The following is a 27,018-nucleotide window of genomic DNA, read 5'->3' on the forward strand; positions in this document are numbered from 1 at the left end:
TGGTTACCTGCTTAAAACCTGCACAAAACCAAGCCAGGGAAAGTTTCGGTACAGATGAGAGCAGTCCTCTCCAGGTCCTACCCCTTACTGAAGATCTATAGGCAGTTGATAGCCGCTGGGTGAGTGAGAATAATTTGTTTTGAGAGTGGTTCCACCTGTAGGGTCCTCATGCTTCCCTGGATGGCCTACACCTATGCACATAGTGGCAGCAGCAACTGGGGTTAGTGAGTTCTCAAAAACTAGGACATGGAAATGGAAGGGAGACGAGTTGAGGGAAGAATACTGGGAGAGTTGGAGGAGGGAAATGGGGATTGTAAATGACCATATTTCATTGTATATATGTGTTAAATTCTAAAGAAGAAATACTACAATAAAAAGAGGTAGGAGTTGTGATGCACACCTTTAATTCCAGCACACTTGAGGCAAAAGCAGATAGATCTTGTGAGTTTGAAGCCAGCCAAGTCTATATAGGGAGTGCCCTTCCAGTTAGGGCAACACTGTGAGACTCTGTCTCAAAAAGGAGAAAAAATAATTTTTAAAAAAAAGATATTACTGTGAGTACATGTGAAATGGTATGAAATAGTATCATAGTCACCATGAATTTCACATGAATTGTGTTTGACTGAGTCTCATGCGATAGATAAGTGTTAGGTTATATAGAAGCTATGACACTTGAATGCTTGACATAGGGAGTTGACAAGTATAAAGAATATAGGGTGGGTGGTCTTTATGAACTGTTGTGGAAACCTTGAAAAAAAACATCATCCAAAGATAAGCCAACTGTCCACTCAGTATACACTGAAAGAGCAAAAGTTCTTCCGAATAACAGCACAAGGGACATTCTTCAAGGACATACAATATAGTGGTAGAAATATAAAGAAGACCAAATGACCAGCTTTGACACGTTTCTAGAGCTGGTGGTCTATGAGAAGGAAGCTGAAGGCATTTGGTCGAACGTGCCTAAGAATCTTCTGCTACTGGGTTTACCCCAAATCTCAAACTTAATGAAAGAGCCCTACTCCTTTAAAGAAAAGGCCAGTTTCTCCACATGCCTGAAGAGCCTGCAGAGGCCCTGCCTGAATTAGTTTTCAAGATCATCATGCCTGGTACCCTCAAATATTTCCTATATGCTCCTTCATTGCTTCGACTAGAAACTAAGTATGGATCTCAGTTTAACAAAACCTGATAAGCGGACTACTCTTTTGGAAGGGTTAGTAAAATACTCCCAAAGAATATCAAGATTCACTAATATATATTTATTTTGAATAAGGAAAATGTCTAAGATGATATCGTAAGAACTTTAAATCTGGAATGTGGGTACTAGCTGGATGGGGAGCAATTTCCATGTGAATTGTATTTGTGAGTCAAGGCACGTTCTACCTTGGTGAGTATGCCACACACATGTGAAGGATGTGTCTTCTGCTGTTGTCAGTTTAGTCACACTGATTGATAATGCCCTGCAAATATTCTCTGGCTTCCATGTTGTGTATTAGTCCAATCCAATACTCAGGAAAGACTGCTAACAATTTTCATATTAAATGCTCATCTATTCTCTCTATAAATCTATGCATGTATTTTGCAGCTCCTTTGTTAAGGAGGTAACGTTTTTAAATATTCCTGAAGAATGAACTATTTTGCTGTTTGAAATGTCTGTTTCTGTGTCTGTCTAGGCTTCTAGTCCTGAAACCCACCTTGTTTGATAGTAATGAAGCAGTACCAGTTTTCCTTGGTCTAAAGTTTATATAACTGGGCTAATTCCATCCTTTTACTTTGAGGTTCTCTATATCTTAGTAAGTTTTGTTGGTACATAGCATGATTTTAAAATCTAACCTGAAAATCTCCTGTTATAATCAGAGTTTAAATCATTTATATTTAATATAATTGCTATTGCTGTTGTACTTAGGATTACAATAATCCCTCCTTGTTCAGATTTGCTTTACATGGACTCAGTTAGTTACACTCAATTATAATCTGAAAACGTTAAATAAAAATCCAAGAAATAAATAGTCCATAAATTTTAAATGGTGTGCTTTTCTGAATAACATGATAAAATTCCATATTGCACCTTTCCCATGTAACTGGCGAGGAACCATCACTTTAAAAGTATCCACTTTCTATATGCTACCTGCCTATTAGCAATTTAGTTATCTCAATTATCATGTCAACTGCTTCACAGTGCTTGAATTTGTTACTCTTACTTAACAATGGCCCAAAGGAAAAAAGATGTGATACTGGGAACTGTACTATAGCATGTTTCTATAATTTCTCTATTAGTCATTATAATCAATATTTGTGGTGCTTAAATTATTATTTTACCATAGATAATACATATATGAACGTATGGATAGAAAAACATAGTATAGAGAGTTCAGTATTGTCTGTGATTATAGGCCTCTGAGGCTCGAATTCTCTCTGGTCTCCTGCACTATCAGACAAACCATATAATATATTTTATATGAGTTTATTAACTTACAAAGGAATGAGTACCCAGTGCCTAGCCCAGCGCCACCCCGACTCAGAGCACGCCTTATCAGACTATGCCATGCCCATAGCTCACGCTTCTGGGGCCAGCAATCTCACCCCAGGTCCACAGGGAGTCAGTCCATTCTGTCTTTGAGTTGCTGCACTGGCTGCGAGTTTCCTATACCATCACGCTCTACCAGAAGCGACTGGCTTCCATCCCAAGATGGCTCCCAGCTTCCCTTCCTGATTTCTGCTCTGTGTCAGGCCACGCCCATTGGAGGAACCAGCCAATAGGGAGACAGCATCCATTGAGTCTCTGGAACATACACCGTGTACATAAATAAGGCTACTATTATACTATCTTGCACTTTGTTTCTTATTAATATCCCCTGTACTTTGTTTTTATTGTTTCCATGTCTGTTTAGGTTAATCATTGATATTAGTACATCACTCTGGTTTTGAACATATTCCTTGGAGGAAATTAAAAGTTGCTGCTTTGCTAAGTGGTCCTGCAGTCAAACTGCCTCTAAATATTCATGTTCACATTTGTAGATTTGTACCTCTCTCAACTATGGTCAGAGAAGCTTCTTTAGCAGTGAATACTGGTTAATGCAGAGTCATAACTAAAATATGACCTTGAGTGCTCAGTTTCAGCTACAGATGAGACATTTGTATCACTCTCCCCCAGGCAAGATTCAGGGAGCATCATGGAAAAGGGGACAGAAAGGATGTAAGAACTGGAGGATGGGAAGGAGATCTGTGAAATGCATTTTCTGGACATGGCATGGCCATTACACACATGGACACGCAACAGCCTTGGTGACCTACAGAAGACCTGCAAAAGATCAAGCCAGTGAAAATACCAGCACAGGTGGGGAAAGGGATTGTGAAGCCCCACCATTAGCTGGGGTGCAATACATTTGTATTTGATAGCTGTTGAGAGAAGAGCTAGTTTTCTTTGTGGGATGGCCACCAGGGAGGTCCTCATGTCCCAGTGCATATGGCAGCACTAATTGAACTTAGTGAGTTTTTTTTCAGAGGACATGAAGTTAGAAAGGAGATGCATTAAGGGAGGTCAGGAAGAATTTGAAGGGGAGGGTGGGGAATGAAAATGATCAAAATGCACTATATAGGTATATCAAATTTTTAAAGAATAGATAAAATACTATGTAAGAATAATTTAAATTTAAATTTCAGAGTGATATACTGACATATTCACAATTTTCATTGTTTTTCATTGTCCTCTGTACATATGATTTATCAACACTATTTTCTGCCACCTAAATAATTTCCTTTCAAATTTTTGGGGTGGAAAATGTCTTTGATTTTTGTTACAGAAAAATCATCTTCAAGGTAAATGTGTGTTGAGTAAAATAATCTAGTTAACAGGTAGTTGGGTTATTTTTGTCTAAATATTACAGCTTTCAAATGTATTAACTTCCTCATATCTGGCAAGAATTCAGTCAACATACATGATATAATATGTGACTTTACTTTCTCCTATTGAGCTTTTTCCTTATTTATCATTTTCAGTAGCTTAATTATGACTGATACTTGTAGGAATGGTTTTCATATTTTTCTATAAAAATTTTTCAGAACTTCTTAGACCTATGATTTCTTGTCCCTGTTTATATGTAGAATATTGCGGGCTTGAATTTCTTTACACATTTTTCTGCTTTAATCTTTATCTTGTTGTCCCATATACATATGATAGGCATTTGATATTCCAAAACAGATGATTAAGTCTGATTGTATGACTGGAGAGCAGAGACTGGAGGCTGTAAAAGAAGCCAGAAGAGTGGAAGCCCTTCCTCACCTGGGTTTTCATGAAAGGAAAACAGCTTGCTCAAGAAAAGCCCAAGATATACAAATGTGGGGAAAGGAACTCGTAAGGGCCTATGCACCTCCATCTATGCCCAATGGTATTTGTTGTTCTTCCCTCCACTCACTGGCCCACCCCTCTTCTCAGAAGTGTTTTTCCTTTCTTAATAAACTGTCTCTATTTCTAACCAGGTGTTCCCTGTGCAATCATTTATCAGCAAACACAAGATACTGGATGGGACAGGGAATACTGGGAACTCGGATCCACATGCGGGCATTGAGAACTCTGTATCTCGTTTTCAGACACTTGCTAAGAGCCTAGGCATTCTTTCTCTGAAACTCTGGTCTTTCTCAATATCTGACCTCTATGACTAATTTAAAAGCCAGGAATTTCTGTCAAATTTAATAAAATTGCTCTCAAGCTCCCATCTGAGTTCTTTTTAAATTGTTTTATGAATAAGACCAAGAACCCAAAAGGGAACTCCAGATTCACTCATGACAAAATTTCTTTTTTAATCTACTCTCTTTATCCGATGTCTCTTTCATCTTATCTGATGTAGTTTTTAGTCCTACAATATTTCTGGGGCTTATTGCTGCAGTTTTAACATCTTTCCTAAAATTCAACAACTTCCACAATCATGTTAAAGTTTTCCTGAAATTTTCTTAATATACTCATACCTATTTTAAAGTCATTGCCTGCCAGTTCCAACACTGGGTCTCAGTAGATCAGTTACTTCGGGAATTTCTTTCTTCTTAACCACAGATCATATCATATTCAGTATGGTGTCTAGCAATTGCTTTGTGATGAAATTTATGCTGCAAATGAGTAATTTTGAAGACTCTGAATTATGCTATTTTTCTGCTTTAGAATGTCCAATTTTGTTTTGTCAACAGATCACCTGATCTTGAAAGCTGATATTTATGCCTTGGAATATGGTTGATGCTAGTTTTTTTTTTTCTGAATCCTAACAAATTCCTTAATCCTGAGGCCTATATTTGCTTCTATTAAATAATTTCAGTGAAAGTCCAATGCATTTACCAATTCCTTTTTCTATTATCGAACTCCAAATTCTACACCTTATGCTCTACTGAAGTCTCTGCTTAGAAATTCAGGGTTGCTTGGTCCTCTTCCGCCTGAGGCTGTAGTGATTCTCCATTGACTGACTCACAGTTCTAAAGTCAGCCAAGAATCTGAGGAATGTTTAGAAGCACACTTTTGGAACTCCTTTCTCTGAGGGTCATCTTTTTTAGTCTTCCTCTTCTTTTACTTTGAATTGTTCTGAAATCTGTATTTGGAATTTTTAGGCAAATAAGACTGCATATTCTATTTAATTTCCATGGTATATGAATGGAAATTGTACACCCGCTTATATAATATTGCATAATTTCTTCCATACCATTTACTTCTTTTTGCTAGACACAAGTGATTATACTGATGAAACCCAGAAAATGGCAATCTCAAGGTGACTGAATTATGAAAATGAAAATGAGCTACATAGTAAAAAGAAAATAATCATTTTTGTTGTACTTATGTGGGATAAATTTTTATTTTATTTAAAATTAAAATTTTAGAAATAAGCCAGGTGTGATGGCACACACCTTTAATCCCAGCGCTGGGGAGGCAGAGGCAGGCAGATCTCTCTGAGTTCAAGGCCAGCCTGGTCTACATAGTGAGTTCCAGGACAGCTGGGGCTACAGGGAGATCCTGTCTCAAAAAGACCAAAAAAAAAAATTTATAATTTAAACAATATGAGAGTATTGGAGTATCTTTGAGAACAATGTCTTTCTTGGGGACTACGGTTCCAGAAATTCAATGACCATCACTACAAACCAATGGCTTTTGAGTTCTTAGAATTCGAAGAACAAAATTCATGGATCACAGAAGGTGTATTTTAAAGATAAGTTTATTATAAATTCATACAGAACTTGAGAGAAAGACCCATGCAGTTTGAGTTAAGCCCACATGGAGATCAGCCAGGTGATGGATAAACAATCACATAACAGAAAGGCGAACTTCAGAGAGAAAGAGTAAGGAAACCCAGGGTATCAGAAAAAGTATAAGCTCCTGTTTGAACTCTAAAGACAGAGACAGAAAAGCCATAAAAAGAGAAGTTGTGCCTTTATGAGTCAAGACTCAGAACAGTAGGTAGACCCAACATAACTTCATGGTGGCTTGGACCGCACTAGCAGGTAGAAACTCGGGAAGGAACAGTACATTACCTCAACAAAGGACTAATTATTCCTCCTATCTCTTTAGGGTGGCTTAAGGTGAACCTCCTTTCCTAGGAGAAGTCTCTTGGTCAGATGATTGGCAGCCCCAACTGCACTAATTCTTAAGGTAAGTGACAATGTCATGTCTCCACTCAGGTAGGTTTGATTCTTTTGGCTAGCTTTTCTTTAATGTGCCTTCAATGTTATTGAAACATAAACAGAACCAGTGTAAGGAAGAATACCTTATAATATGATTCTTTCCATATATACATATACCATATATGTATGTATAACATATACATATATATGTGTGTGTATATATATATATATATATATAAATTCTTTCCCGTATTTTACTCATGGATAGAATTGCTAAGCTCATATTTGATACTATGTCTAAATATGTGGTATGTTGCAGGTTTGTTCAAAACTCAAATATAGTCCTAAATGCAAAGAACCTGCTGCACTCAGTTTTGCCTCAGGAACTCTGTTTTGTTTCAGGAACACTCTGTCTTGTTTCAGGAACACAGCTGTGTTCCTTCTGATAACTCACTTCCCCGACTCCATTTTGTTCACACTGCCAAGAACTGTTGGTCTATCTAGCTTGTCATGATGAGGTCATTGCTGTCACTGGGTTCTCAAATGTGCCATCTATTGTAACATATTTGGCAGTACAGTTTTCTCATTAGTCTGAATGTTTAAGATAGTGTGATATTCTCTTTGACTGAATCATTTTCATGATGTTAAATTAATTCCTTCATTCATCAACTAAGTCAATAAATTATTTTCTCGTTCAGTGAAAATATCTCTGGTTACAACCCATTGCTGAAAAAGAATAGTTTTGACATTGTAAGCATTAAAAATGACTCTCACTCCATTGGCAGCTGAAAAACAAATTTTGCTTTTCTGACATTAAGACATGCACATTGCACACTGTCAGGCTTCCTTACCAGTATATTACAAGTTGAATTCTCTCACTTGGCATCATAAGCTGGCATGAGTGTAATTATGAAAAACAAATACAAACATGGGCTCTGAAAATAGATAAGTCTTGACTGTATAAAGCAGTAATTTAGGAAATCTAAATATGGCTAATTATTTTCATACTATTAATATAATAATTAGTGCATAGAGCCAACCGCAAATATATTTTCTTTGACTTTGTTTAATTATAAAAAATTAAAAACATATCATTGTCCATCCTACTAAGGATATGGCACCTGGAAGCTAGCTTCCTGTTCACATGCAGATCACTAGGCTTGTGACCTTGAGCATGCAGCATAAATTTATGTGTTTACTTGCTCAAATGTAAAACAACAAAAGTAATTGTGCTATTGTCTGTTTAAATTCATGCCATCCATGCCCCTCTCACTGCTCCCCTGGTTACAAGAACTAGAAGGTTATTGTCAACAGTTCTAAGGTAGTGTTTCTCCTCTAATAGTAGAATGTACTCTATGAGCTGACAGAAATCAGAGAGGAGAATCAATCTCTAGCCTCCATAGTAGTGAAAGTAAAAAACACCCTCACAGGCAGATAGGGAAGGAGGCCAGAGATGAACAGGATGACAGATTTCCAGCTCTTCTTCACCAAGGGCAAAGCCTTGGTGGACATTTTCTCACATCAGTTGGGCCCCCCATTCACCTGGCCTGCTTGGACATGTCCAAGGTCAAGTCATCCTGGAGATATCTCAACTTGAATGAAGCTATGGGCCTATTAGCTCCCTCTTTGCTTAAGTTGATCAAGCAGAGGAAGACTTTCCCTTTTTCCAACAAGACTCAAGCCTTCCTTGGGTCGGGGGGACATTGCTCAGATTTCAGTTTCTGAATGCCCTATTCACTTGTGGGCAGTCTGTGTCTGAGGTGTGTGTGTGTGTGTGTGTGTGTGTGTGTGTGTGTGTGTGTTTTTCTTCACTTTTAATTATCATTTGCCTGCTGCACCAGAGATTTTTTTCTGATTTTGGAGTCTTCAGTTTTCAGAGAAAACAAACCCAGTCAAGACCTGTAGAAGAAAACATTAGTAGCAAAGAGAACTGCAGACTTACAACATGAAAACAGTTAACAAGATGTCTCTTTGGTAAAGATGGTGGCTGAAACAGATGTCTATGTGTAACAGCTGTGCAGTAGGGCACCCCTGCAATTAATGAGTTTTATTGTCATTGGAACCAAAGACCAAAGATCAGAAAGAATAACTTAAGGAAGGGAAGATGAATTGAGGCTCTTGCTTTCAGAGATTTCTGTCCATGGTCTTTGGCTCTATTGACTCTGGGTGGAGGATGAGGCAACACCATGGTGGTAGGAGTATGGCAGAAGAGCTTCTTCACCTCATGGTCACCTAAAAACAGAGACGCAGGAACAGGAAGGGACCGTGGCACGATAGAGCCACAAGGACACCCACTACCCCAGTGTCTTACTTCCAAGTAGGTTCAACCTCTTTTTCGCCATCTCCCAAAAGTGACAGCAAATGATGAATCCACCAATGGATTCATCTGCTCAGTACACGTGTTCTCATGACCTAATTATCTCTAGAAACACATTCACAGGTCACACAGACAGGTGCTTTCCTAATCTCTTAGTCATTTCTGAATTCCATCAAGTTGACAATCAGGATTGCTATCTAGTGAGGCCATATTAACACAGTGGTGATGTCACCCACTTCTTTATTCTTTTTTTCTTTCTCTTTCTGGTCTTCTATTGAATAGCTCAGTTCCATATGGTTAATCTGTGTCTGAAAATAACCTAACCTTGTTCTTGCTTTCTTTTCTCCAGTTTACCTAATAGAATAATTACATCAAAATAATAGAGGTTCGGGAGCTGGTGAGATGGCTCAGTTATTAAAAGCACTCACTCCTCTTCCAGAGGAACCAGGTTCAATTCCCAGCACCCGCATGATGGCTAACAACCATTGGTAGTAATTCCAGTTCCAGGGGTCCTAAGTCTTCTTCTGGCTCCTGTGGGCTTTGCACTTACATACCTGCAGACAATACACTCATTAAATAAATAAGTAATCATTACCAGTAGAAAAGTGTCTTATACTTCTGTTTTTTTCATATACTAAGTATTTTCTGCTAATTCCCCAAGCATTATAAATATTATGCTATCAGAAGTGGAGATTCTGAAATTTGGCAATTTGCCAAAGACTGTGGGGTTTTATTTGTTTAAATAGAAGTTAAATGCTTGGAACAAAATGTGAACTCTGACTCTTAAATAGCAACTTCAAACTCAGTTGTTAGTTTTGACCATAGCACATTCAGTTCCTCTGTCCTCCACACATGATTGGCACAGTTGTCAATCAGAGATTTGGTAAAACTATACCAGCAAAAATTTAAGCTCTCTAAATTTGGTTTTGTCCTTTCTAAGATTTTCCGCTCATCTTCAAGCAACCAAGATCACTCGAAATTCTAGCTTCTAGTTTTGAAGTCAGAATGCGTGAAGTTCAGTTGCTTTGAAAATGTCAGATGTAAGCCGGGTGCTGTGGCCTTTAATTCCAGCACTTGGGAGGCAGAGGAAGGTGATCTCTGTGAGTTCAAATCCACCCTGGTCTACATAGTGAGTTCCAGGCCCGCTAGGGATACAGAGATACCCTGTCTCAAAACGACAAAAAATAAAATAATAAATAAATAAATAAATAAATAAATAATAAAGAAATGAAAGAAAAATAAAGGAAATGTCAAAAGCAGGTTTGTCCTTATGCTAAGACAGAATGATTAAAAGGAACTTAACTTTTATGTGGACAACTCCCTCTCTGTGATATAAGTACTTTGCATCACTTTCCTTGTGTTTAGATAATTGTTGTTGTTATTGTTTTTAATATTTTGTCCATTGTTCATAGTTGTTATACATGGGGAGTCCAGCCTGATAGAGGTTTATCCGATCCCTAGTTGGGGCAGCTGTTGGTAAGTATACTAAAGATATCATTGATATATGTATTTATCCATGTTTCATTGATCTGCAGTTGCATAACAAGTTTCTTCAAAACTTAGTGGCTTAACATAAAACATAAATTTTTGTCACAATTATGTTGGCTGATTTAGCACATATGTGAAATTTTTGCTTCATATTGTATAGGTGAAAGTGTCACTCAGATGAATTAGCCAAGCAAATAGTCAAGGCTGGAAATAGGAAACACACTCTGTCCACCTCTCTGGAACTTCAGAGCTCCTCCACCTTGTCTTTTCACATTTCTAACCTGGGTAAAGGAGCAGTCTTTTTGGTGGACAGCAGGCTTTTCAGAAAAAGAAATCAAAATCTTCCAGACTTCTTAAAGTCAGAGGTTAGAAGACTCACAGTGTTATTTCTGCTGCATCTGTTAGTCAATGCATGTCTTAAGCCCAGATTCAAAGGGAGGAGGAGTAGTCTCCATCACTTACTTGATAGGAGTTGTTGTAGTAAAGGGAGAAAATGATGGCGTTAATTTTTTGGAAATTATCTAAAGAACTACACACAGATACAATATTAACATGTTAGTGAACTAAAAGCACTATACAAAATACAAATACTTCAATTTTATCTTTAATGTTTTACTTCTAAATGTAAAGTAAAGTGAAGTAACAGAATTTAAATATTTTTTAGTTCTAAGCAGCCTTGGAATAGTTACTTATATAATTCTGGAGTGCTTCTAATTTTTTTTATTATGCTTAATGTTCTTTCAAATAAAAAGTTCCTAGATTTCTTGAACATCTAAGCCTATATTTGTGCATCACACAGACTCCTGCAGATCTGAGGGTGTCTATGTTACTTCCCACTGTGACAGTCTGCAGTTCTCTCCAGAAAACGGGAAGGAATGGATTGACCTCTAACAGCCTTTGTAAGTGAGCTCTTTCTACCTAGCTTGGGACCTTCCACTGCCAGTACTACTCCTTAATCACTCCCCAAGTCACTGGGAACTAAAGCAGTTCTCTTCATCATGATGTTTTCAAACCTAGAGCACTGCTCATTACTCTACTCCCCACCTTATTACCAGAATGTGCTGCTCAAGCTTGGCTCACTTGAAAGTGATCTACCATTAGTGCTCTCTAGAAATGACCCAGCTAAACAGGCATCTATCTCTGTCACCATCCATCAACTTGAAGGAGTGATTAGAGAAATTGCAGAGATCAAGACTCTCTCTACTAGGGTCACAATGGTGATTTTGATCCTTTAGTGCCACAGAGTAATGTTTTCAGGTAGGTTTTGAAATGAAAGGTGCACAGTTCTGAAAAGCTCTGATGACATAAGGGGAAATCCATTCAATAAGCAAACAATGTGTGAGCCTCAATGTAGAAATAATTATAATCTAATTTATGAAAACAGCCTATAGGATGATTGCAAATCAAAATAAGGTAATGACAATTCACTCAAACTTATTTGTTACAATATATTATTAGAAACACCCCAAATATGGTCTGTCACAGTTAATGATGACATAAATCAAAGAACTTGCACACAAAGGATCAATACTTCATTCACCATTACCATTTTGAAAACTGAGATAGTGTCATATGCTCTGACATAAAAATATGCTCTTGTTTCAAATTAAGACTGAAATTTGCAGAACAATTTTTATAGCTGTACAGTAGGATCCTACTTTTTAGCCGATTTTATCCAATTGCGTGTATTGTTATTAATACAATAAAGCAAAGAAAACTACTAATAATTACCCTTTAATGAACACTTCTTAGCTGCCACGCTGTTATTTGGTGTGCATGTACCAACCTAATCATTCTTCACAGCAGGATTAACGTTATTATTACCATTTTACAAATGTGGAAAATAAAGCTCCAAAAAGTTAAGAAATCAGTCTGCGATCTTCTAGCGGGGAGCAGCCGAGTTTTTATATAATTTTTGGGCTGTGTTATACATAAGTCTGCAAAGGTGATTAATTGCTCTATTTCTCACTTCAACTACTTTTATTATTAAAATTATCTTACTAGTCAAATCTGATGATACAGGTGTATAGTTCCAGCTACCCAAGAGGCTAAGGCAGGAGGATTGTTAGTTCTAGAACTGCCTGGGCTACAGAATGATTTCAAAGCCAGCATAGGTAACTTAGTGAGACCTTAGAAGGGGATGTAGGTCACTGAGAGAGTGCCTGTCTGTCAGGCACAAGACCCTGATTTCACTCTTCAGCATCACAATAAAATAAAATAAAATCTCTTACACACCAGCTGTACCTAGACCTTTATTTCTTTTGATATTCCTTTTGGAGCCCCCTCACCCCTTTCCCTTGATGAGAAGGTTTTATTGAGGGTTCCTTATATAAGGTAACATATGTGAAGATTCTTAAATCTGGCTTTTAAAAAAAAAAAAAAAAAGATAAAACATATTCATTATACAAAAGATATTCATTATACAAAATGGAAAAAGTACATTCTGCCCTATTCCCCCAAAGACTTGTTTCACATCAAAATTAATCGTTGGTCTCTGTACCCTATGTATGCCCTCCAGCAAAGTATTATTTGTATATAAACAAATCAGGTAGGCATTTAGACAGTCCTTCTTGCCTTTCACACAAACAGTACTAATTAGACTATTCCTAACTTTCTTTCTCAACATGGCTTAGAGATGAATTAATCTCTGTATGTGAAAGGACACTTTGTTATTCTTTTTTATGTCCTCCTGAAAGGTTTCTGTGTATTTCAAATTATCTATTGGCTCACATAGCTGTTTTCAATCCTTTGATGTTATAGACAGTGCTGCAACACTTTTCATTGATCATTTTGTTAACTACCTATCTACAGTTTATTGCTAGAGGAACAGTTTTTTCTCAGTGTATATTTTATTGAACTTTTGTGCATTTCATACAATGCATCTTAATCATATTTAGACCCCCATCCCCCATCTGCACCCCTCATAACCCCTCACCAGATTTCATACATTCTGTCATATGTGCTAAGGTCTATCAAGTTAAACTTTTGTATCCAAATGTCCTTCAGTGCAAGTTCATCCATTGGAGTCTAGTCAGCCTATCTAAGGTCTCGCCCTTAAAGAAATTTAACTCTTCCTCAGCCACTAGCAATCAGCTGCCAATAGTTTCTCATCTATGTTTGGGACCTGCTGTCCATTTCCCTTGTTCTATGCTGAGGTTTTTTCTGGTGAGTCTGCATGGGTCTTGGGCATGCGGTCAGCACTGCTGTAGGTTCATATGTGCAAGTTGCCAGAGGCCTGGAACACTGTTATCTTATGTGCATGCACCAACTTTGGCTCTTACAGTCTTTCCACTCACTCTTCTGCAATGGTCCCTGAGCCATGGATGGGTGAGTTTTAACATACAAATCCTATCTGGGGACATGCTCTCTGTTGTCTCTTATTCTCATCACCTTGACCAGTTGTGGCCTTCTGTGTTCATCGCACTCTGCTGCACGAGGCAGCTTTGCTTGTGAGAGTTGAGAGATGTACTATTATTCTCTCTACTCCCATTCCACTACATTCCACGAGCTTAAGCCTTCCACTGTAGATATGTCACTTAGGAATTAACATTTCTCAGTCACTTATTCTCTGTGTGTGACCAGTTGTGAAACTCTGTAATAATCTCCTTCTGTTGCAAAAGAAGGCTCTTTGATGAGTGGTGACTGGCATACTTGTCTGTAACTATAAAGACCCATTTTTAGCATACAGTAAGAAATCACATTTGTCTATAGATATAACTGAGAGAGGGTTTTCTCTGGGATCTGTGACATCTCCAGCTATGTGTATTAGGGTATATTTACAGTGCCACACATGAATTCCCTCCCATTGAGAGGGCATTAAGTCCAATTATATAGGTGATTACCCCTAGATAATAGTGCTACTACTGCATTAAAACATTGATTGGTTTTCTCCCTTAGCAGCCTACATAGTAACCTCCAGAACTATGAGAGACAGTCTTCAGGGATGAGGCTTCCAGGTCAGTTCCAGCTCTACTGTGCCCTGTCTTCAGCCATGGGGTCTTACCTTCAAGTTCTGGGAGGCAATTAAGGGCTATAGCAACCCTGGGTTGTTTTAGGAGTCTCTTGGACTACCCTGACCAACAGCTCAAAGGTATGTTTTTCCTGTCTGGTGCTGCATTTCTTGTTATATAGCCTTCAGGTACACACATGCACTCATGTTCAGGAATGTGTATTTTTCAGTGGGTTTTTGAGCTAATAAATGTACCTCTTGTTTTCACACCACTTAATATTTGTTTATTTCTCCTCTCTCTCTTCCATTCTAACATCCCTCCTTTCTCCCTGGGTAAAGCTCCCCCACATTTCCTATTTGCCCCTTTTGAATATCCACCTCCTATTATCTCCCATCTCTTGAATTCCTCCCTCCCATTTACCCCCATGGTTCTTGGTAAATCCTTCCCTCCTCCATTGCCTATTGAGTACCCTAATTTTCCCCATTATCCCTCTCTCTCGGGCACTTTCTTTACCTTTACCTCCATGGTTAATTTTGTTTCTTAATCCAAAAGCCTGTCTTTTAACTAGGGAGTTGAGATCATTGATATTTAGTTATTATTGAAAAATGTGAATTTGTTTCTGTCATTTAATTTGTTTATGTTCTTGGTCCTGTGTTTCTGTAATTATACCTTCCTTTGTTTTCTTTCTGTAACCTCATGGGTATAGTCATTCCTAGCTTCAGTCCTTTCTATTGTCCAGTGTTCTCTCTGGGGCTGGTTTGGAGGACAGGAATTCTTTTAGTCTATTAATGTCATGGAAAATTGTCAATTTAAAGGTATGCTTGAAATTGAAACGTACGCTTTCAAATTGTCTTGTACAAAGTTCTTACCAAATTAGACTCTTATCAGTAACGTGCTGCACCTCACTTTTTTATGTAAAGCATTGTCAGGTTTGGGATCTGACCAATGTAGAATGTCATCGCACTATTATTTTTTACACAGTCAATAACCAAATTGGGCCTTGCATATGCTATATAGTTTTATTTATATTTTGACAAGATTCAAAATGCTAAGCTGAGGTAAAATAAATCAAAGCCAGGCAACATGGTGCAGCTCTACTATATTATCAGTAAATATATACACATCAAAACTTAAAATATAGTTCGATGCACAATAAAAATATGCATAAGTATAACTTTAATAACATTAAGGTGTAATTTATAGTTTTTAGCAATATTTTATTCATTGTTTCTTCTTTGTTTATTTTTGTTTTGAGACAAGGTTTTCCTGTAGCCCCAGCTGGCCTAGAACTTGCTACATAGACCAGGCTGACCTCAATCTCACAGAGATTCACCTGCCTCTGCCTCTACCTATTGAGGACTGGGATTAAAGGTGTGTGCCACCATGCCTGGCTTACTCTTTGGTTCTGGTTTTTTTTTTTTTTTTTTTTTTTTTTTCACTTTAAAAAAATTTATAGAGACTTTCATATATACACATAACGTATTTTGATAAATTCCATGCCAATCCCCTCCCCTCCAAATCCTCCCATATCAGCCCAACACGTTTTTCTGGCTTCATGAACTCTTCTTTTTATGGGGCTTTTTGCTACTCTCACATTCCCCTCTCTGAAGAGGTAACCCTAAAATCTTTGAGAGATTAGATAAAAGCTCCCAAATACTTTTGACATTTTTTGGCCTTTGGAACAGAGTATGTTGCTAAGAGGCCCAAAGACATTTTGACTTTTAGTGAAGAAACTGGCTAGGTCGCAGTTCATCAGGGAGCCCAAGGTAGGAACTCAGGGCAGGAACCTGGAAGCAGGAGCTGGAGCACAGGCCATGGAGGAATGCTGCTTACTGGCTTGCTCCCCTGGCCCCTGTTCAGTCTGCTTTCTTATGCAACACAGGCCCACCTGCCCAGAGGTAGCACGATTCACAGTGGGCTGGGCCCTCCCACATCACTCATCAAGAAGATGCCCTTCAGACATGGCCACAAGCCAGTCTAATAGAGGAAATTCCAGGATTGAGGCTCCCTCAAGCCAGGTGTGTCAAGCTGACACTAAAGCTATCCAGCACATTTTCTTTGGGGTCTTTTTACCCTAACCACCTAGCCAATTCCTACCTCTTATTTTTATCACACCATCCTCTGAAGCGATTACCCAAATTGCCAATAGGGAATCAGGATGCGGATCACTCTGGCTTCTTCCATGCTGCACAGGGATGCAGGTGAAGCAATTGGGGTACCCCTCCAGTGGGTCTATCTAAAAGACTCCCAAATTGTGTAACTCTTAATTGTAGGGTGAAAAGAAAGTCCTTGACTGGTGAATAGGAGATGTGAAGGAGAAATAAAGGCAAGAGTTGTTAGCATTACAAGTTCTAGACAGGAAACCAGAAAAAAGTCAAAACTGGGCAAATTTCAAATGTTCATATGAGAGTCCATTGGAATTTCTTGACACGGGCTTCCAAAAACATCCCTCTATTGGGTTCCTCCTCATTTTTCTCTTGTCTTCCAAGGCTGGACTCTAGAGTGATGGATTCAGGATTTGCTTTCAGGTATTTTGATAGCTGTTGGAGTGGCTAGAATCAGTGTCAGTTCCCTCTCAAAGGCTTCTAGATAGGGGGAGAAATCAAATGTAGCCATCATTTTAGAACAATAGTGGGTTGTCTCCCTTAGTTACAGGTGGGAACTGCAGTACTGCAGACCAAGATTTGAAGTCTTACATCTGAGCAGCACTTTCTGATTAGGAACAAAATCATCAATGAGAAATAATTGTCTAAATAACATTTTATATAGACTTAAGCCTAATGTCTGGGAAGTGTAGTCCCTTGAACTCTTAATGAAATATACCGATCACTTTGATATTTGGTTATACTTTCTTTTTGGGTGTTTAAGACCATACAGTTGGCCCAAATAAACCAACTTTTTTCTTACTCTTAAGGTTGTTTGAGCATCTGTTCCTCAGGGGTCACATGGGCTTGGGAGGAGCCCCTTGGCTCCTTTCTTTTACCAGTTCCATCTATGTGAAGATAAGTCAAAGGTCCTACTCTACCATATCTGGCTTCACTTGGAAGTGTGGAGGGAACGTTTTCTCTGAGTTGACCCTCCTCTTTGTAGACTGGACACTGATTCAAGTCTATCTGGTACAGTCTCCATGGCCTCCCTGAGCAAGAGAACAGGTGACTCACCACAGTTACAGGACATTTTGAGAGATGCTGCATAGTCCCTAGGAACATAGTCAACCTTGGAGGGCAAGGAGCAAAAAACTGTCCTTTAAGTCCCTCTGACCAGATTAGTATAGGCCTCAAAGTATGACTGTTAAACATCTAAGAAGGTTAGTTTACCAGTTTGGTAATTTTAATTACCATGTGCTATATAGATAAAGCTTGGGCAAAAACTAAATGTTCTCAGATAAACCTTGACTAGACATATATTTTGTTCCTTAATACTCTTTGTTTTTTAAGAAAGACTAGTGCTATATAAGTCAGACCAACCTCAAACTCACTATATTCCCGCCTCAACCTCTCAGGTGGCAGAGATCACAGATATGCCCTATGATGGCCAGCTACCATATTACTTGTACCTGAAAATCATAGGGTTGTGATTCAAGAAATCAAAGGTCTACTGAAGTCAGCCTGTTGATGGATTTGGAGACTCAATATAGTAAATATATCAGTTCTCCCTAGAGTCAGAAGCAGGTTTAGCACAATTCCTATTAAAAATCAAAGTCATGTTTTTCAGATATTAACAAGATTACTCTGAAATTATGGGAAAGGGCAAAGGAACAAGAAAACACAAAACAATTCTGAGAAATAAAGAATAAAGTGAAATTAATCAGACTCCTTGACCTCAAGATTAATTATGTAGCCATAGCAATCACAAACATAAAAATATTGGTGGATTGACAGATAAACAGGACATCAGAATAGAATAACGAAGAAACATAACCACTAATTAATAATACCAACCGACTTTTGACAAAGGTGTAAAAGCAATTTATTGAAGAAAGTGAGACAGTTTAACAAGGGACACTACAGCAACTAAACATGCATTGAAGTAGAAGGAGTCTAAATTGCACATAATTAAAACTACACCCAAAAGACACTGCGATAGATGTAAAGCTGTAAGTCCTGGAACTGGAGAGATGGCTCGGTGGTTGAGAGTACTTGCTACTCTTGCAGGGGACGAGAGTTTCAGTTGCCAGTATCCATATCAGGCAGTTTGCATCCACCTGTAACTGCAGGAAGTCCAACACCCTCTTTTTCTCCCCATGTGCCCATATGCTGCATGTGCACATATATAAACACACATGCATACACATAATTAAAAATAAAATAAATCACTAAAAAAAAATCTCTAAGCCTTTTGGAAGAAACGTAGGCTATTTGGAGGCTAAGCTGAGTTTTTCTACAAATTGACGGATCTTAGTAAGATTTTTTTTATATGTAAATTTTATTTTTTGTAATTTTATGTGTATGTGTGTATTGCTTGCATGTAGGTAAGTGCACCCATGTTGTGCAATGCCCGAGGCAGACAGAAGAGGCTGTTGTTGGATCACCTGGAACTGGAGATACAGACAGTTGTTAGCTGCCATGTGGGTGCTGGGATTTGAACCCCTGCAAGAACAACCAGTGTTCTTAACCTCTGAGCCATCTCTCCAGCTCCCTTAGTAAGAGTTTTTAAACACTTGGATCTAAATAAAGAGTTCATCAACTTGGTATCAAGCATATGATCCATAAAATAAAAAAAATTAATGAACTGGAATTTATCAAAATGTTAAACACTTTCCTATAAAATTCTTTATTGAAGAATGAAATGACTGGTTCCAGAGTGGGTGAAAAAATATTTGAGAAACCACATATTCAAATAGTACCAGTTTCTAAAATATATGAACTCTGACAGCACAACACAAAATATCTGGCTAGAAATTAGGGAAAAGACATGAACATTTTTTATATGAATAAGTTAAAAGCATGTGATGAAATGTGCACAGTTACGCAGCAGAGAAGTGAAAATTAGAAGTGTAGTATAATATCTGAACACGTCCACTAGATCAACCAGAATAAAGAAGACTGTCATCAATGCAAATGAGGATGTAAAGAAACTAAGTCAGTTTCCGTGTTGCTAGTGGGAATATAAAGTGGGACAATCATTCTTTTAAACATTTTAGCAGCGTCTTAAAAATCTAAATATAACAAAGGAAGAGAACGTAGAGTCAGGAGGGAGGTTGAAGGGGCGGCATTGGGGGTACCTGGAGGGAGAGAGTGAAGGGTATGATTAAGATACTTGTATACATGTAAAGAAATTTTCAAAGAATAAGTATATATTATTTTCAAAAATCTAAACATGGACTGGAGAGATGATTCAGAGGTTAAGAGTATTTGTTGCTCCTGTGGAGGACCAAATTTCAGTTCCCAGCACTCACATGATGGCTTACAACCATATATAACTCCAGTTCCAGGGAATCTGGCAGCATCTTCTGATTGCTTCAAGGACCTGCATTCATATAATGCACATATATACATGCAGGCAAAACACTAAAACAAACAAAATAAGAAGAAATAAATTTTTAAAAAAGACAAATACCATGTGTTCTTTCTTACTTGTGGATCCTAGCTTCAAGTATTCAGACATGAGTGCACAACCTTAAGTAGCCCCAGAGTCCTGGAAAGTAGAAAGGAACCATAGTGGGTATATGAAAAAAGAGCTCTAGAGAGCAGGATAGTAGGACAAAGGCACTATCATAAGGGAATGGGAGGCATTACCTGGTTAGGAGGAGTGGAAGGTAATACAGAGGGAGAAAGGGGGAGAAAAGATAACACTAGTGATGTTTGAAAAAGCCACAGGAAAACATGTTATTTTATAAGGTTAAACACACACACACACACATACACACACATGCACACAATCTAATAAAATCCTAGTGCTAGGCATGGAAACCTCCCTTTCTAGTTGGTCATAATAGTAAAAGAGACTCCCAAAATAATATGTGCTATTGACATTTCCCTTGGTTGCCTTGTAGAACTTGAAGGGAAGATTTTACCGCTGAAGAAACTGCACACTTCTGACACAGGCCTTGGAGGAACTGAGCTGGAACTGACATAGACATTTTTCTGAGGATTAGCTCTCACAGTATGCTAAGGCATTATGTAAGCTTCCAAGAGAGAAAGGCAATCAATAGTCTTATCCAGCTGTAAAGCCGACAAAACACAAAAATGAATGGGCAGGCAAGATGTCCCTAATGATGTAATGGTGGCACTTTTATCTTGGGGGTAACCAATAGCTACCGAATTGGACTTAAGATCCACTCCATTGGAGGGAATTCATCCTGATGCTGCAAACATACACACCTATCTGCACCTGGAGAGATCATACACCCTGAGGAGAACTTAAGAAATCACTACTGCCATTTTCCTAAACCAATATTTTATTTTTACTGTAGTCTAAATAATTATCCTCATACCCACAGATAAGTGCAGCTCTCACCCCTCATCAAAGAAGCTTCTATTTGCAGTAGTTGCAGATTTTTACAGAGATTTCTCAACTCAATGAAATGCAAAGAATAAATGACCATGAGGTGCTCAGCCCCAACTGATATATCTACAATGCAACCCCTGCAAATAACTCTCAGGGAACATTATGGAAGAGGTGGAAGAAAGATTTTAAGAGCCAGAGAACCAGGATTCTTAAATAGTGTCTTTTAGACAGGACAGGGAGGATGAACACATGAAATTTCAACAATATGATCTAAACAAGACCTGAAAAATGATGACATCGGTTGACATGCCAACATGGATGGGGATATTTGGCAAGGTCCCATGCCAGATGAAGAGCTACAGAGATCAGCGGCTGTTAAGAGAAAGAGAATCAGTTTTCTCCAGGTATGAGCACTGTGATAGGTTATACAATCCCAAGTTAACAGGCTTAGGGTTAAACATATGTTCATACGAGCAACAGTAGACTCGAAAGTTTGTATGTGTATGTACATATAAATGTGTAAAAAATAATAAAGAAGTCACAAATTTGAGAGTGAGTTCCGGACATGGGAGTAGTTGGAGGGGGGAGAGGTGAAAACGATGTAACACAGTATTCATCTATGAAATTGTCAAAAACTAAACCTACTTAAATTTGGAAAAAATAAAATAAGTAAATAAATAAAATCTAAACATAAAGAACAACATGACACAACAATTGTGGTCTTAAATATTTGCCTAAGATATATAAAAATTATGACATAAATGTCCACGGACAAAAGTATGTGGCAAATTTATTCATAATAACTTGACTTAGAAACAGGCCTGATGTCCCCTGCTTTCTTCAAAACTTGATGATATTTGATGTTGTTAGGGCTACTGGAGTAAAGGCCTTGGGCCATGCAATCTGCAAATAATACAATATATTACTCATTGTGCTAAGGGCTTGGATGTCCAAAATGAAGGCCTCAGCAGACTTTGTCTGGTGTTGGGTCATTTTTTTCATAGATAACAACTTCCCTGCATACATACATGGCAGAGAGACCATGGAGCTTCCTCAAGCCTCTTGGCTAAGGGCATTAATCACATTCACAATGGTGGAACTGTCATGACTTATAGCAGCCAAAACATTCCAGCTCTTTAGGGATATTGCATTAGACATCAGATCAAGATATGAGGGGGGACCATTATCATTGACAATATAACAGGAAATAAAATAGCAATAAAAAGTAATGAATTATTAATACACATGTCAGAATAAGTCCTAGGGACTCTTAGTGACAATTTCTAACTCAAAAAATATTGTGCTAAATTTTTCCAGTGTGTTATAATTTAGGAAAAATAAAATCTCTGGGACCTCTACCTAATATTTATTAAAACCTCATCTACAAATATCTCAAAATAAAAAGTTAGGACAAGCATAAGTATTGAGTTCTCATAGTTAAAACCATGACCTATCCTCTTGCTCAAGTTGTTACAGCATTTTGGTTTACATTCATATAGTATCCCGCATCTATTTTTTGCTATTATAAATATAATTTATAATATTTCCTAAATATTGATATTGCTTCCATACTATTTTTTGATTCTGTGATATTTTATAATCATTTTTACTTTATTCTCTTTTGTTTTCCAAGCATATAAACACATTATCTGTAACTGAGCTCATTTTATGTATTCATTCCTAATACTTGCACTTTGATTTGCTCCCTTGTCCATGGTACTGCATAGTACCTTCTGTAAAGGATATTAAGTGATTGTTAAGGACTGTCTTGTTCTTGTCCTTGCTTTGTTGGTGATGCAATTTCTGTTTCTTTCTAACTTTAATGGAATTGCTTCAGCATTATTTTTCTTTCCATCAACCAGTAAATACATTATATTTAGGAGATACCTATCTCTGAATAATATTGTTAAATTTGATCACACAAGTCTCTCTTTTAAAGAACCCCCCAAAAAGTCAATAGAAAAATCAGGCAATCCATGAATTCAACCACAAATACAATTTCAAATTTTTAGTATCTGTGTTTTAGAAAATAAAGGCAAATGAGTAGAATCATTTTAATTATGATTTAAATATAGTAAATAAAGAGAATTTCATTTACAAGTAACTGAGATAATAATTATTCATGAGCTATATTATATTCTTTTTAGCACTAAGTCTTTGAAATTCTGTGTGTATTTTATTTTACTGACAGCACATCTCAATCAAGACTAGCCCAAGTTCAAGGCTCAGTAGTCACAGGATTCTAGTGGCTACTTAGCTATAAGAATATTTCATTGACTAGGAAAATGTCTAAGTATCTTGCATCAATTGTATACAACAGAAGGTCCACTGCTGGAAGATCCATTTTGTTACTCTTCTCTGGGCCTGTGAAAACTATTTTTCTACTTGGACCACTCTCCCTTCTCCCCTTCACTGGGTTGAGTCTTAGGTATCCATCATTTCCAAGCTTAGCTTCTCACAGGAAGCTGCCCTTGCATCAAGTCTGGGTGTGTTCTTCCCATTCTTCATTAGGATCATAACCTCTTTCCAACATTTTTACACTTTTCTTCCATATGTTGGTCTAAAATCCGTCTTCTTCAGAGCAAGGACTCCACCTTACTTTCTGTCTCCCCAACATTTGTATGTACAATATACCCAGTAGGTCCTCAACAAGTACTTTCACACATGATGAAGAAGTGTGATTACTTGGAAGATTAAGCTTCATAGCTAGCAGAGGTAAACAATATGCCCTGTGCATTTATAAAAGAAGAGAAAGGGGCCTGGAGGGATATAGCTCAGCAGTTAAGAGCACTGGCTGCTCTTGGAGAGGATTCAGGTTCAATTCCCAGCACCCATATGGCAGCTAACAACCATCTATAACTCCAGTTCCAGGGGAATTAAATGCTCTCTTCTGACCTCTGTGGGCATTGCATGACACAGGTGCACTTACATGCATGCAGGCAATACACTCATGCACATAAAAAGTAAAAAGAAAAGAAGGAAGGAAGGAAGGAAGGAAGGGAGGGAGGGAGGGAGGGAGGGAGGGAGAAAGGAAGACAGAAAAAAGAAAGAAAGAGAGAGAAAGAAAGAAAGAAAGAAAGAAGAAAGAAAGAAAGAAAGATGTTGATCAATGGGAAGGGAGCTAAAAGGAGTATTTAAAATACTGAACGGATGATCAGAAAAGAGAATGGCAGGCTAAGCCTACAATAAGACCATAAATCATGACATCTCATCCTTTAGGTGCTAATGCCAGCAGGGGCAGTGTCAGAATTTTTAGTGTCTATGTATATACTGTTGGGAAGGGTATAGATATACAGCTTTTGCTTCAATGAGCCTAGGCTTCCTTAAGTATAAATGCTGTGTGTGTGTGTGTGTGTGTGTGTGTGTGTGTGTGTGTGTGTGTGTTTCCTTTTTGAGGGTTAATAGTGTGAAGAAAGGATTCTTTATTCATTACTACCCTGAAGTTTCAGAGTGAAGTGACCCCTTTAAAGATAGAAAACTGACCATAAAAACCTGGAAATGGACATTACTGAGATATTTTGATATTGAGAGTATCTCTCTACCGCTGTATATAATGCTTTCATATGTCATACTGACCAGAACATGTCTCTTTGCTCTTAGGTCTTTCAATGAAAGATTGATACATTCTTTTCCCAAAACTGACAACGAGCATGACCCATTTGGTACATATATTTGGAAAATTACTGAATAATAAGAACAATATTAATAAATAATGGATGCTATGCCTACATCACTGTGAAATGTTTCAGATGCTAAACACTTTACATCATATCACTTAAATGTCACAAGTTTTACAAATAAGTGGTGAGTCTACAGTCACATAGCTAATAAATAACTGATCTGGGACTTGTTCCCAATCTATCTAATTTTAAAGCGAACATATCTCTACATTATATTTTATTACTTGTAATTTGTCAAACCATATAGAACTGTATTACTGAAAGTCTGTCATTAATCTCTGCTTTGGGCTGACTCCAAATGTTTGGATCTCACTCTAGTTCACCTGTCTTCAGGGAGGACTTCATCTCTGGTCACATCTGCCTTATGATTAGACCAAAGAGACAGGCTTCCATATGCTGCCGCTTCCTCTTCCCATGTGAGGATGAGCAAAATGATTGACTCTGACCTCTGCACACACGGAGAACACTGCAGCCCACATTCAGATGCTTTCTGAGTAAGGGTCAATTAAGATGTGTGCCTGATTTTAAACCAAGGAAATAAAAGACAGATGGAGGAGCTCAGTCCCAGCAACTGAATGCACTCTAGCAGCTGCTGTATCACCCGCCACTTGGTTCTCAATGAAGATTGTATCTTGCTTATAACTCTTGAACAGAAGCAAAGACGTTTGTCTTTGAGATTCCATCTTTAAAGGCTCTAATGCTTACAGGGTAGAAACACTGTCAGAACCTCTCTGTGGGTGGCACTCAGGTTTAACTGCACATTAGAATCAACCTGGGGAACTTTCAAAACTCTCAATCTTGGCTTAACACCCCAGAGGCCAATTTCCTCAGAACCCCTAGGGGGTAGAGCCAGGCATCACCATTTATCATGGCCTTTCTCCCTGTATAACTCCAATGTTCAGTCAATGAGAAAATGACTGCTCTAAAAGGTATTTCATGCTTTATCATACTGAAAGGAAAATAAGAAGACACTACTGTTTATCAGTGTCAAAATCAACTGCATGGCAGAAAGTAAATTTGCTCATTTATTGTCAATTCTCTGCAGTGATATATAACTTATTTGTGACCAGGTCAAAAAGTATATGCATATATGGCTTATGTATGTGTATACCATGTATATTTTCAAAAAATATTATATTGTCAGTTTTAATATAGTGTATTTATATACTAGAATATGTAGTTATATCATAAACTTATTAATTTTGCTGGCCATTTGTTGTCTATTAAATCACCTATCAACTTCTAACAAAAATGATTTACAATCTTCCATCAGTGATAGAGTGTTTGTAAATTTTGTAAGTAATGATATGTATTTTACTTTTATACCTTAAGGATATGTTGCTAAATGTAACAATGTTCTTTATTACTTGTTCTGCTAGGTAGTCACCATGTGAGTGCTGAGATTCGAACCCAGGTCCTCTGCAACAGCAGTCAGTGCTCTTTACCACTGCGCCATCTCTCCAGCACTTATTAGAGGAAATTTTAAATTGAATTTTTAGAATATACTCTAGTAATATATCTTATAAAGAAATTGTACTCACTAAAATTAATTGGATAGCAGATAATTTTAGATTTATTCCTATTTTATTTTTATTTTTTCTTGATTCTTCTTGTGTTGATATATTTTGTATTTATTATTCTTCCTTGATACTTTAAGAAGTCTGGGTTGTATATCCAAATTTTCACTGGTTCTGCATATTCTTTCCACATACAAAGTTATTACAAATTTGAACTGTTTAAATATATTTATTTTTTTTTCCTTAGGGCTTGAGAGACGGCTCAGCATTAAGAACACTGGTTGTTCTTGCAGAAGACCCGGGTTTGAATCCCAGCACCCACATGGCAACTAACAACTATCCATAACCCCAGTTCCAGGGGATCTGACAGCCTGTTCTGTCATCCACGGGCATTGCACGACACAGGTGCACTTACCTACATGCAGGCAATACAAGCATACAAATAAAATAAAAGTAATAAATAAAATATTTTTAAATTTTTTCTTATATATAACAAATGCTATACATATGATACACCACTGAATATTAGTTACCACTATGGCAATTATTAAGTATTCATTTTCCATTTTATAAGGTAGTATTGCTAGGTTAAGACTTAAAAAATTAAATTTGTTGATTTTATCAGTGTTTGTTCACAGAAATTTTTTATTTTCTGACATGCCACTGTTTTTGTGTCATTCTTACCTTACTTCTAGAAATAGCCTGATAATGTTTTAAGCTCATTTAAACTTTGCATATATATATATATATATATGTGTGTGTGTGTGTGTGTGTGTGTGTGTATTTATGAATGCTTCAGCTTGCTTTTAAATTCACTAATAGTTTAGTTGCATATAAAATGTTTTCCCTCAATACAGGGTCATACTCACCTTTGGCCTTTGAGTACCATCGTTGCCAAAGTAAAGAGGTCATCTCTTGTCAGTCTGCATTCTGTCCCTCTGTAACCATCTGTCTATTTTTTTTAATTATTTATATAATAACCATGTAATTAGAAGAAGCATTTCATTACAGCAGCATTGACA

This window comes from Nannospalax galili, unplaced genomic scaffold (genome assembly GCF_000622305.1).
Source record: "Nannospalax galili isolate Female #2095 unplaced genomic scaffold, S.galili_v1.0 scaffold34, whole genome shotgun sequence".
Lineage (NCBI taxonomy): Eukaryota > Metazoa > Chordata > Mammalia > Rodentia > Spalacidae > Nannospalax > Nannospalax galili.